Source organism: Trichosurus vulpecula, chromosome 3 (assembly GCF_011100635.1).
Source record: "Trichosurus vulpecula isolate mTriVul1 chromosome 3, mTriVul1.pri, whole genome shotgun sequence".
Lineage (NCBI taxonomy): Eukaryota > Metazoa > Chordata > Mammalia > Diprotodontia > Phalangeridae > Trichosurus > Trichosurus vulpecula.
The window spans coordinates 49,403,407-49,416,352 of NC_050575.1; the positions used below are offsets into that span (position 1 = coordinate 49,403,407).

General features: G+C 36.8%; 1 protein-coding gene across 1 annotated transcript in view; it reads left to right on the forward strand.

The window, feature by feature from the left end:
* Window positions 1-12,946, forward strand: part of LOC118843072 (protocadherin alpha-C2-like) — a 164,329-nt gene that overhangs the window by 46,985 nt on the left and 104,398 nt on the right. The gene's annotated exons all lie outside the window — the stretch shown is intronic.

The window sequence follows — 12,946 nt, forward strand, 5'->3', positions numbered from 1 at the left end:
GGGGGAACGGAAAGGGAGTAGAAGGCATGGTCTCTGGCCTCAAAGCACTTATAATCTTGTTAGGGAAATAAGTCTAGTATCTGTAAGTAATTTCTTTTTTTATTTGGACCCATGACTTACCCATCTAGAGAATTCTTAGTATGGAAACTCCCTTCACTGATGCCTAAAAGCAATTCATCTCCAAGTAATAGTTTTATTTTTTTAGTGAGTTTCCTGAAGCAATAAGAGGTTGGCTTGCCTGCCCACTATCATATAACTAGTATGATGCAGATAATAGGAAGAACCCAATTCTTCCTGACTTCAAGGCAAATCACCAATCATGCTACTTCTCATCCAAGAAATATAGTGAAGCAATAGATGTGAAGTGGAATTTTTTTTATTTATTCTTTTCATATATAATCTATGTATATGTATATTTATACACACATGTATATACTGTATTTTCTATTTACATGTGGTCTTCTGCACTAGAACACAAGATCTTTGAGAGTAGAAACTGTTTCTTTTTTTTTCTTTTTTTTATTTACTATATTTAGTTTTCAGCATTAATTTTCACAGGAGTTTGAATTACAAATTTTCTCCCCATTTCTACCCTCCCCCCCCCACTCCAAGATGGCGTATATTCTGGTTGCCCTGTTCCCCAGTCAGCCCTCCCTTCTGTCACCCCACTCCCCTCCCATCCCCTTTTCCCTTCCTTTCTTGTAGGACAAGATAAATTTCTATGCCCCATTGCCTGTGTATCTTATTTTCTAGTTGCATGCAAAAACTTTTTTGTTTTTGTTTTTGAACATCTGTTTTTAAAATTTTGAGTTCCAAATTCTCTCCCCTCTTCCCTTCCCATCCACCCTCCCTAAGAAGTCAAGCAATTCAACATGGGCCACATGCGTATCATTATGTACAACCCTTCCACAACACTCATATTGTGAAAGAGTAACTATATTTTGCTTCTTCCTAACCTATCCCCCTTTATTGAATTTTCTCCCTTGACCCTGTCCCTTTTCGAAAGTGTTTGTTTTTGATTACCTCCACCCCCATCTGCCCTCCCTTCTATCATCCCCCCCCCCTTTTTTTATCTTCTTCCTCCTTCTTTCCTGTGGAGTAAGATACCCAATTGAGTATGTATGGTATTCCCTCTTCAGGTCAAATCTGATGAGGGCAAGATTCACTCATTCCCCCTCACCTGCCTTCTCTTCTCTTCCTACAGAACTGCTTTTTCTTGACACTTTTATGCAAGATAATTTATCCCATTCTATCTCTCCCTATCTCCCTCTCTCAATATATTCCTCTCTCATCCCTTATTCATCTTCAACTCACCCTGTGCCCGCTCTCTCTCTCTATATATATATATACATATATATATATACACATACATATATACATACATACACACTCACATATACATATATATACATAAACATATATACATGCATATTCCTGAAGTGGAATTTAATAAGATACTACAGTGTATGATAAAGGCAAATATATGTTCCAGCAGATTGAGAAGAATCAAGATAAATGTTGTCTGGGATTATCAGAGATGTCTTCAAGGAGGAGGTGAGAATTTGAGGTGAATCTTAACAAACCGATAGGGCCATTTCCCAAGAATTTTTATGTAAGCACTTAGAAAAGTGAATGAGGATGCAATTCAATATGCATTTTGATAGTTTCTGGAGGGAATTCTTTATCCAGTCATGGACTTAAACAAGATCAAAAGAGCATTTTAAAAATCACATGATATCTGGTGTATTACAAGAAGAAGTGCAAAAGTAAATTTTGAGTGAAAATCTTCTTTTAGTAGTTTTTAAATCTTTTCAATAATTAGTTAAAATAATAGCATTTTATGCAAAATGCTGAAAGATGAACAAATGTTTTATCTTATGTTTTTCATGAAATCTGCTGGGTAAAGCAGATTTCCTTGGATTGCATGCCAAAGTATGTAGGATCATCTAGTCCAACCCCCTTAGTTTAACAGATGAGAAAACTGAGAAACTGAGAGAATGTGACTTGCTCAAGATCACATCAGTATCAGAGAGAGATGTGGGATTTGAACCCAGGGCCTTTGATTCCAAATCCAGTGTCTTTTCCATTGTACCCTGCTGCCTCCTACATTATATTTAGTAGTTGTAAAATATTTCTTATGCATTCATGGAAGCTACCAATTAAGTTGGTGAATTCTTGTATTTTTAGAAAGATTGCAACAATAAGGATCTGATCATTTGAAAAAAATTGGCATTCTTTATGAGGGAGAAAAGGTGAGAGATAGATATAAATAAGGAGGGTTTTGTTGGATAGTGCTCAGCCATTCAAAGTCTATTAAAATAGAATTCAGTCACTTGGCATAAGTTTTCAATTTCTTCATAGGTCAAATGTATCCAAAAATATAAAAATTTTGAAGCACCTAACTGTGAACTCAGTAAGAATGAAATCAGACAAATGTCTCTCATGGTCACCCCTTGCTACTTAGCTAGCTAGACATGCAGAGAAGAGTCATGGAAGACATTGTCATAGCAATTCTGATGTTCTGCTCCCTGTTTTCATTGCATGACAAGGTATAAATCCAGATGTCCAGGAAAATCAAGTAAGAGATAAAGTAAGAATTTTTCCTCCTCTGTGAACTGAAAGTTAATCTCTAAGTGTCAAATGAAACTTGCAAGATGATGTTGAATCTTCTAAACTACTAAAAGTATTGTTCACATGAGTCATAACTTAGAATACTATGTCCCTAATCTAATTTAATTTAAGGAAAAATACTTCCACTTGAGTGGAATCCAATTTCTGAAGGTGTGAAAAACATGACAAAGCTAGTGAATTATCATGTAAAATTTATGGGAAACGTCATCAAAATATAATCTAAGTCAATTTTAAAGAGAAAAATTAACCAGTTATAATGGTAAAATGTCAGGTACAGAATCACTTAATGTCATTAGCTTTTCTTTTTACCAAGGAAATTAGAAATATATTTTTCCATTTAGTTAATTTCTGAAGGATTAAGATGGAACAAAGAGAGTTGAGGAAAGGAGTAATGGAGGTTAAGAGAAGGATGATTTCAGAAACATTGTTGTTAGACTGGTATAAAACATAAGATGATAATAGCTATAGAAGCTGAAGAGAGAAATAAATGTTTAATGGAAAATCTTTACAGTCTAGAATTGGGACAATAAGAAATTTTCTTGTATTCCTTTAATACCCAGGTGTCATTTGTCCACACAGGTATACCAATCTCATTTGAGAAATGAGTGATAAGACAGCTTTTACTACCTTTGGGACTTTGGGCAGATCACTTAACTTCTCCCTGCCTCAGTTGGCTCTACTGTAAGATGGGGATAGTAATAGTACCTACCTCACAGTATTGTGAGGATCAAATGAGATGATATTTGTAAAGGGAGTGCATAGTACATAAGTGTGTATTCACCTTTTCTTCACAGAAGACAAGTTATAGATAATGATATGTATATACATACATACACATATCTATATCTATCTACACACACACATAGGTACATACATACATAGCACCACTCCACAGCTGACTGCGAGATCTGTTTCATCATTCAGGAGAAGCAGTATTGTGTTGTGGGAAGAGTGCTGGACCCAGAATCAAGTGAAACCTGGTTTTGAATGTTAGCTTCAACATTTACTAGTTTGGGATCTTGGGCAAGTTAATAATTTTCTCTGAACCTCAGCTTCTCATCTACAAAATGAAAATAATATTTCTGCTACCTACCTCTTGAATATTATGAGGAAAGCACTTTGTAAAATGTAAAGCACTATTTCAATGAGGTATTTTTTTCTTTTTTGTTATGATGTATTGCTTGTGTTTGCTACTAATTGACATGGGCTACATATTTCTGTAAGTGGCTTAGGGCAAATTGGGGGAATGACTGAAGTAAGCTCTCTATAGACAGCACATGCATGTAATTCACATGGTCATTGTTTACTTTCTTCAGTAGTTACTTGCTGATCTCACTTTTCTTCTCTGGTTCATTCAAAGGTGATGTGTCACAACTCATGTGTAAAATCTAGTATGTTGGTGAGGTTTGACTTTAAGAGGTGGCACGGAATTGTGGATAGAGAAATGGCGTCATTCTGGAAGGACTAGGTCCCAGTCCCACTTTTAACGTCTGCTATGTGACTGATAAATTACTTAACCTCTCGATACTCCAGGTAACTCTCTAGAATGATGGTTTCCACAACAGTTGCATATCTGTATTGGTGTGGGGGAGTTCTCTTTCCAAGAATTATGTACATCAATGAAATCCTAGGCATGGATAAAAATTATTATTTTAGTGCCTATTTCTACATGAGATGACAGTCACTCATTTAAAAAATGAAAAATCCTGTCAGTGATATATACTTAGCATTATGTAGACAAAAATTTCAAATAACTGACTATGTTTTTAAATTTTCTTTTATAGTAAGTATAAATTTTAGTGGCACAGGCTGCCATAAGTAAATAATTTATTGCCTAGTAGCCTAACTACTGGTGATGAACCTCTATGTATAGACTGATCCTTAGAGAGAAGACTCAGTCAGTCTCTGGTTCCACCATGGAAGACTTTCTGACTTGGTAGAACCTGCCAGAGTTTTGTAAATTTTGAGGACCCATGGCTACTTTCATGCTATGATTAGGCATCAGATTAGGACTTTATGAATTCCCTGTGGGGAATATATGGAAGAACATGGACAAAAAGGTGTGAGAGGCTTCAAATATGTATTGAAGGAGGGGCTGACTATCCACACTGACGAGATCATGGATTCAGTGAAGTATCAATGTGTTGGGATTTTGGTGTCATGGGGGCACAGAGAAGTATGCTATTTTTTGTAAATCTTAAGGTGTGAAAATCAGAGAATCCTAGAAATAAAGGCAGGTTCTCATGGTTTTGGATAGCAGACAGCTAGATGGCTCAGTGGATAGTGTTCAATGCTTGGAGTCAGGAAGACTCATCTTCACGAGTTCATATCTGGCCTCAGACACTTATTAGTTGTGTGACCCTGGGTAAATCTCTTAACTTTTTTTACCTCAATTTCATCATCTATAAAATAAGCTGGAGAAGGAAATGGCAAACCAGTATCTATGGATGAGGTAAAATGGCAATGGGGGGTTTATTTTTTAAAGCTGTTACAATTCAGTTTCAATACGATTTTCACATGTATTTAACATGTCTTCAAAGTTTACACTTTCACTTGTTTGTATGTGCTTGGCTGGATTAAGCTTTGCTATTGTGACCAATATTTAGGCTGTGATCATTGTCTTATCACATGCATTAGTTATAATAAATGTCCACTCTTACACCATTGCAGTGTGTTTATCTCTATCAAAAGGTTTGTTAGTAGAGAGCTGCTGGAAAGAGATTCCACCGAGACATAAATATGTTAAACTTCTTTATTAAAATGGAAATAAAGTTAAACCTCATTAAATATATTATTTTTACAAGTGAATACAAGGTAGATCTGAATTGTTTTCACACAAAACACTTAAAATTTATTAAATATAAGAATGCTACAGCAAAAAAAAAAACCAGTATCCAATATCTTGGCCAAGAAAACTCAAATGGAGTCATGGCGAGTTTGATATAACTGTACAACAACAATAAATCATTGTTTGGATGCAGTACAACCAAAGTTTTATGTGAAACTGAAAATATCACAATGATCAACTTCTTTCCAAAAGCTTATGTTTCAAAGTCTTGGTGCACTTATATCAAGTGCTTGCATTCCCATCTTGCCTTTACTCTGCATAATCACACAGATCATTTCATTTGGGATTACAAAATATACATGTAATATATTGTGTATATGTGTATACACACATTTGTGCTAAATTTACATGTTACTAAAGCTCATCAATCTAACTGATTTAGTAAAAAATGGCTCTTTCATTTATAACAGCAGAACTGAGAATTATTTATATACAGTGAATGAGTCAACAAGTTGATTGTTCATGATATTGACTTCCTGTGTCTTATCTCATACACTTTCCCTCTCAAATTTAGCTTCTTGCTGGATCCATTTACTGTTCTTTCCAATTATGGTATATTTGTAATGTTGTTTCTATCATATATATAAATATTGGTTATTTTCAGCCATATTTTAGGCATTGTATAGGATCATAAAAGTCAGAACAAGATAACATCATCTACTGTAACCCTCATTTTTTAAGATGAGGAAACTGAGGTTAAGGGAAAGTAAGTCATTTGCCAACAATTACAAATGTATTAAGTCGCAGAGCTGGGAATCAAACCTAGCTTTATAGTCAACAGCCTTTCTTCTAAACTATGTGAGCTACTTACTATAGGGGGCGGAGCCAAGATGGCGGCTGGTAAGCACGGACTACAGTGAGCTCCGTACCCGAGTCCCTCCAAAAACCTATAAAAATGGCTCTGAACCAATTCTAGAACGGCAGAACCCAAAGAACAGCAGAGGGAAGCAGGGCTCCAGCCCAGGACAGCCCGGATGGTCTCTGGGTGAGCTCTATTCCACACGGAGCTGGAGCTGGAGCTGGGAGCTGGGAACGGAGTGGAGCAGAGCCCAGCCTGAGCGGCGTGGACGATCCAGACCAGAAGCCGGGCGGAGGGGGCCCTAGCGCCCTGAATATGTGAGCTGCGGCAGTTACCAGACCCCTCGACCCACAAACACCAAAGACTGCGGAGAAGGTTAGTGGGAAAGGCTGCGGGAGTGGAAGGAGTTCCGGGTTCGGCTTCCAGCCCCGGGGGCAGCGGAGGTGGGGCAGCTACAGCTGTTGTTACTTCCGGCTCCAGGCCCACCTGGTGGGAGGAATTAAGTGGCGGATCACAGCAGGGGTGCACAGCCTGCCGAAGATCTGAGCCCAGCCTGGACTGGGGGTCCTTGGGGAAGGAGGAGTGCGGCTCTGACAGAGCTGGCACCTCCCCTCCAAACGTAGAACATAGAACTCTGTAATCTACAAGCAGTCATACCCCACTGAAAAACTCAAGAGTCAAGTTAGTTGGTTGGGAATATGGCCAGGCAGCGAAAACGCGCCCAGATTCAGTCTCAGACTTTGGATTCTTTCTTTGGTGACAAAGAAGACCAAAACATACAGCCTAAAGAAGACAACAAAGTCATAGAGCCTACAACCAAAGCCTCCAAGAAAAACATGAACTGGCCCCAGGCCATAGAAGAACTCAAAAAGGATTTGGAAAAGCAAGTTAGAGAAGTAGAGGAAAAATTGGGAAGAGAAATAAGAAGGATACGAGAAAACCATGAAAAACAAGTCAATGACTTGCTAAAGGAGACCCAAAAAAATACTGAAAAATACACTGAAGAAAACAACACCTTAAAAAATAGACTAACTCAAATGGCAAAAGAGCTCCAAAAAGCCAATGAGGAGAAGAATGCCTTGAAAGGCAGAATTAGCCAAATGGAAAAGGAGGTCCAAAAGACCACTGAAGAAAATACTACTTTAAAAATTAGATTGGAGCAAGTGGAAGCTAGTGACTTTATGAGAAATCAGGATATTATAAAACAGAACCAGAGGAATGAAAAAATGGAAGACAACATGAAATATCTCCTTGGAAAAACCACTGACCTGGAAAATAGATCCAGGAGAGATAATTTAAAAATTATTGGACTACCTGAAAGCCATGATCAAAAAAAGAGCCTAGATACCATCTTTCAGGAAATTACTATATACGACTGCATATACCACTCAGCCTATAAATATCTTCATAAAAATGTTACAAAATAAAAGTTAAAATTTAAACACACTATAATAATAGGAAGCTACATAAGTGGTATAACAAATAGAGTGCTAGACCTGGGGTTAGAAATTCTCGAGTTCAAATTATCCTCGTATACTTGCTAGCTGTGAGACCCAAGTTAAGTCACTTAACCTTTCTCTGCCATAATTAATTCACATGTAAAATGAGAATAATAATAATACCTACTTCCTAAGGTTGTTGTGAAAAGCAAATGAGATAATATATTTGTAAAGTGCTTTGCAAACCTTAAGGTGCTATATGAATGCTGTAAGTATATATTCTGGAATTCACACTCAGCATCAGTGTTTTCCCCAACCTCTCCCCCAAAATGTAGCATGGTAGAATATGCTCAAAGTTTTTGTCTTCAACAAAACTTAATTTCTTTGAGTAAATTATGGAAGCACACTTTTCACTAGTTTTTCCAGGTACTCACCTCAAACTATTTGAACTGTAAAGCCACAGTTATAATATGTAAAACTTTGTTACTTCAATGCTCAGCATTCTCTATCAGCCAAGTGCTGAAAGTTGATTTAAAGAAATTGCATCATATGTATAAAACCCAGGAAGAGATGAACAACAATAGGGAACATAGTATCAGTTATATAATAATCAGACAAGAAAGGGAAAGAAAATCTTAGATGCAGTCCTGGAGTACATTAAGAAGCAAAGAGCAATCCCAGAGAAAGATGTGAGTGGAAAGTTATCGACAAAAGGCTTGATTATGTTAAGAACTCATTGATTTTTTCTCTTCAGCATTTTGAGTCAAGGAAAACAATAAAATTCCAGAGACTAAATACACTTAGCTTATGTGGAATGAGGATGGAGGAAACTACTAAAAGGTTTTCATGTTCCATAAGTGCAGGTAGTCAGAAAGTCAAGAATATGAATGGTTGGCAGCACATCAAATAAATATGGGTTACACCAATCAATCAACTGGCATTTATTAAGTGCCAGTCTCTAAGCTAAATGTTGATGATACAAAAAAAAAGCAAAAACAGTCCCTGCCCACAAGAAGATTACATTCTAATGAGGGAGCCTACTTATTCATAAATAGGTAGTATAAGTTACCTACAGAATAAATATGTCCCAGCATTCAGATGGAAATATGATGAGAAGAGGGAAACTTATTAGTAAAGGTTACTCAGCAAAGTCAGAGATACCTGGTAAAATTAGGTGCTGCTTTTAGTTCCTATTCTTTGTGTGAATACAGCAACAACAACAACTTGAGAAGGTTACAATACATATGGAGAGGGCAATTATAATTCTATTGCTCTCAAGAGAAATGCAGAATTAAGCAGTATACTAGAAAGGGATTCAGGGTCTAAAGACTCGGTGAATCAAAACTCTTCTCCTTACTAGCTTTATGACTTTGGGTAAGTCACTTCACTGCTGAACCCCAGCTTTTTCATTTATAAAATAGGGAAATACTGTTTATGCTACCTTTCTCAGAGCTGTGATGAGGAAATCACCTTTGAGCTGCTATGTGATATATAAATGCAGGTCATTATTACTTTCATTTTCTTTCCTAAAAATAGTTTTTATTAATAACTTATGTTTTCACATAGTCCATATTTTATTTTATATTCTTCTCTTCTTCCCTCCCTCCTACTCCCAGAAAGGCATTCCTTATAACAAAATATTTTTTAAATAGAAAAGAAAAAAATTAGTGACACCAAGCCATTGAAAAAAATCTGATGTCACATGCAATGTTACACATCCATGGGCCCCCCCACTACTTCATCAAATGAGTAGAGAAAGGTCTCTTATTTCTCTTTTTTGTGGCCAAGTTTGGTCTTCCTAATACTGCAACCTTTTTTCCTTCCTTCCTTCCTCCTTTCCTTCTTCTTTTTCTTCATTAATTAGTTTTTACCACAAAAAGGGCTATTGTAAATATTTTGATATATGTACCACCTTTCTTTGTTTCAATGACATCCTTGGGGTATGTCTCATAGTGAACTCTCTGGATCAAAGACTATGGATATTTTAGTGACTTTATTTGCATAATTACAGGTTGCTTTCCAGAATGGTTGTAGGAATTCATAGTTTCACCAACAATGAATTAGTGTACATGTCTTTTTATAGACCAATGCACCATTTACTATTCCCATCTTTTGTAATCTCTGCCAATTTACTGGGTATGAGGTGAAACATTGAGGTTGTTTTTATTTGGATTCATTTTATTGATAATTTGGAGCTTTCTTTCATATGATTGATAATATTTTGCACTTCTTTTGAAAACATATCCTTTAACCACTTCTCTCTTCAGAATGACTTTTGGTCTTTCATATTTCTGTTAGCTGTTTATATATTTTGAATGTCAAACACTATTATTTTCATTTCCAAATATATCTGCCCCCTCAAAATATTTCTATTATTGGGAAATCAAAATCACTTAAAAATCTATCATTCTTAAGAGTTTTAGAACATTTAGAATATTTTTCTCCTTTCAGCTAATAACAGACACTACCACACTGTCTTCTGAGTTATAGAGAAGAGAGCAACATCCCTTCCCTTCTCATCCCAGGCTCTTCATTAAACATGGAAATACCTGTTTACTGCCTATGGACATAATTCTTATGACTGAATTTTAGTTGGCTGAGGGGTCCACAAAATATGTTTCTAGAATTAACTTGAATTATAGTTTTAACTTTATTATTTATAACCAACTTGTAAAGTAACATATAGAATCTTGTTTGAAGTCAAGTGAAGAAATGGGATGTTATATGTGATAAGAAGACAACCAACTGATGCAATAGATTTACTGAAAAGGTTGGATATAATATCCAATATGTTGACATACAAAAATCTACTTTATTGGCTGAATTTATCACTTTCTAATGTTTTTTTTTTAGTGTAGAAACAGCAAGAGTGAACACCAGGGCCCTTCTTATACCTATATAATATAATTTTTTTTAATTTAAATTTATTTGACATATTTAGTTTTCAGCATTGATTTTCAGAAGAGTTTGAATTACAAATTTTCTCCCCATTTCTACCCTTCCCCCCCCCACTCCAAGATGGCGTATATTCTGGTTGCCCTGTTCCCCAGTCAGCCCTCCCCTCTATCACCCCCCTCCCCTCTCATCCCCTTTTCCCTTTCTTTCTCGTAGGGCAAGATAAATTTCTACGCCCCATTGCCTGTGTATCTTATTTTTTAATTGCATGCAAAAACATTTTTTTTTGTTTTTGAACATCTGATTTTAAACCTTTGAGTTCCAAATTCTCTCCCCTCTTCCCTTCCCACCCACCCTCCCTAAGAAGTCGAGCAATTCAACCTAGGCCACATGTGTATCATTATGTATAACCCTTCCACAATACTCATGTTGTGAAAGACTAACTACATTTTGCTCCTTCCCAACCCATCCCGCTTTATTGAATTTTCTCCCTTGACCCTGTCCCCTTTCCAAAGTGTTTGTTTTTGATTACCTCCACCCCCATCTGCCCTCCCCTCCATCATCCCCCCCTTTTATTTTTTTTTATCTTCCTCCCTCTTCTTTCTTATGGGGTAAGATACACAACTGAGTATGTATGGTATTCCCTCCTCAGGCCAAATCTGATGACAGCAAGGTTCACTCATTCCCCCCTCACCTGCCCTCTCCCCTCCTCCCACAGAACTGCTTCCTCTTGCCACCTTTATGCGAGATAATCCACCCCATTCTATCTCTCCCTATCTCCCTCTCTCAGTATGTTGCTCTCTCATCCCTTAATTTCATTTTATTTCTTTTAGATATCTTCCCTTCATCTTCAACTCACCCTGTGTCACACATATATATATATACACATAGATATATACATACATACACATTCACTTATATATATATACATAAACATATATATATATATATGCATATTCCCTTCAGCTACCCTAATACTGAGGTCTCATGAATCATACACGTCCTCTTTCCATGTAGGAATGTAAACAAAACAGTTCAACTTTAGTAAGTCCCTTGCAATTTCTGTTTCTTGATTACCTTTTCATGCTTCTCTTGATTCTTATGTTTGAAAGTCAAATTTTCTATTCAGTTCTGGTCTTTTCACTGAGAAAGCTTGAAAGTCCTCTATTTTATTGAAAATCCATATTTTGCCTTGGAGCATGATACTCAGTTTTGCTGGGTAGGTGATTCTAGGTTTTAATCCTAGCTCCATTGACCTCCGGAATATCGCATTCCAAGCCCTTCGATCTCTTAATGTAGAAGCTGCCAGATCCTGGGTTATTCTGATTGGGTTTCCACAATACTCAAATTGTTTCTTTCTGGCTGCTTGCAGTATTTTCTCCTTGATCTGGGAGCTCTGGAATTTGGCGACAATATTCCTAGGAGATTTCTTTTTGGGATCTATTTGAGGAGGTGATCAGTGGATTCTTTCAATTTCTATTTTGCCCCGTGGCTCTAGAATATCAGGGTAGTTCTCCTTGATAATTTCTTGAAAGATGATATCTAGGCTCTTTTTTTGATCATGGCTTTCAGGTAGTCCAATAATTTTTAAATTATCTCTCCTGGATCTATTTTCCAGGTCAGTGGTTTTTCCAATGAGATATTTGACATTGTCTTCCATTTTTTCATTCCTTTGGTTCTGTTTTATAATATCCTGATTTCTCATAAAGTCACTAGCTTCCACTTGCTCCAATCTAATTTTTAAAGTAGCATTTTCTTCAGTGGTCTTTTGGACCTCCTTTTCCATTTGGCTAATTCTGCCTTTCAAGGCATTCTTCTCCTCATTGGCTTTTTGGAGCTCTTTTGCCATTTGAGTTAGTCTATTTTTTAAGGTGTTGTTTTCTTCAGTGTATTTTTCAGTATTTTTTGGGTCTCCTTTAGCAAGTCATTGACTTGCTTTTCATGGTTTTCTCACATCCTTCTCATTTCTCTTCCCAATTTTTCCTCTACTTCTCTAACTTGCTTTTCCAAATCCTTTTTGAGCTCTTCCATGGCCTGGGACCAGTTCATGTTTTTCTTGGAGGTTTCTGTTGTAGGCTCTTTGACTTTATTAATTTCTTCTGTCTGTATGTTTTGGTCTTCTTTGTCAGCAAAGAAAGAATGGAGAGTCTGAGACTGAATCTCGGTGAGTTTTCGCTGCCTGGCCATATTTCCAGCCAACTAACTTGACCCTTGAGTTTTTCAGTGGGGTACGACTGCTTGTAGATTACAGAGTTCTATGTTCCATGTTTGGGGGGGAGGTGCCAGCTCTGCCACACCAGCACTGCTCCTTCCCCAAGAACCCCCAACCCGAAC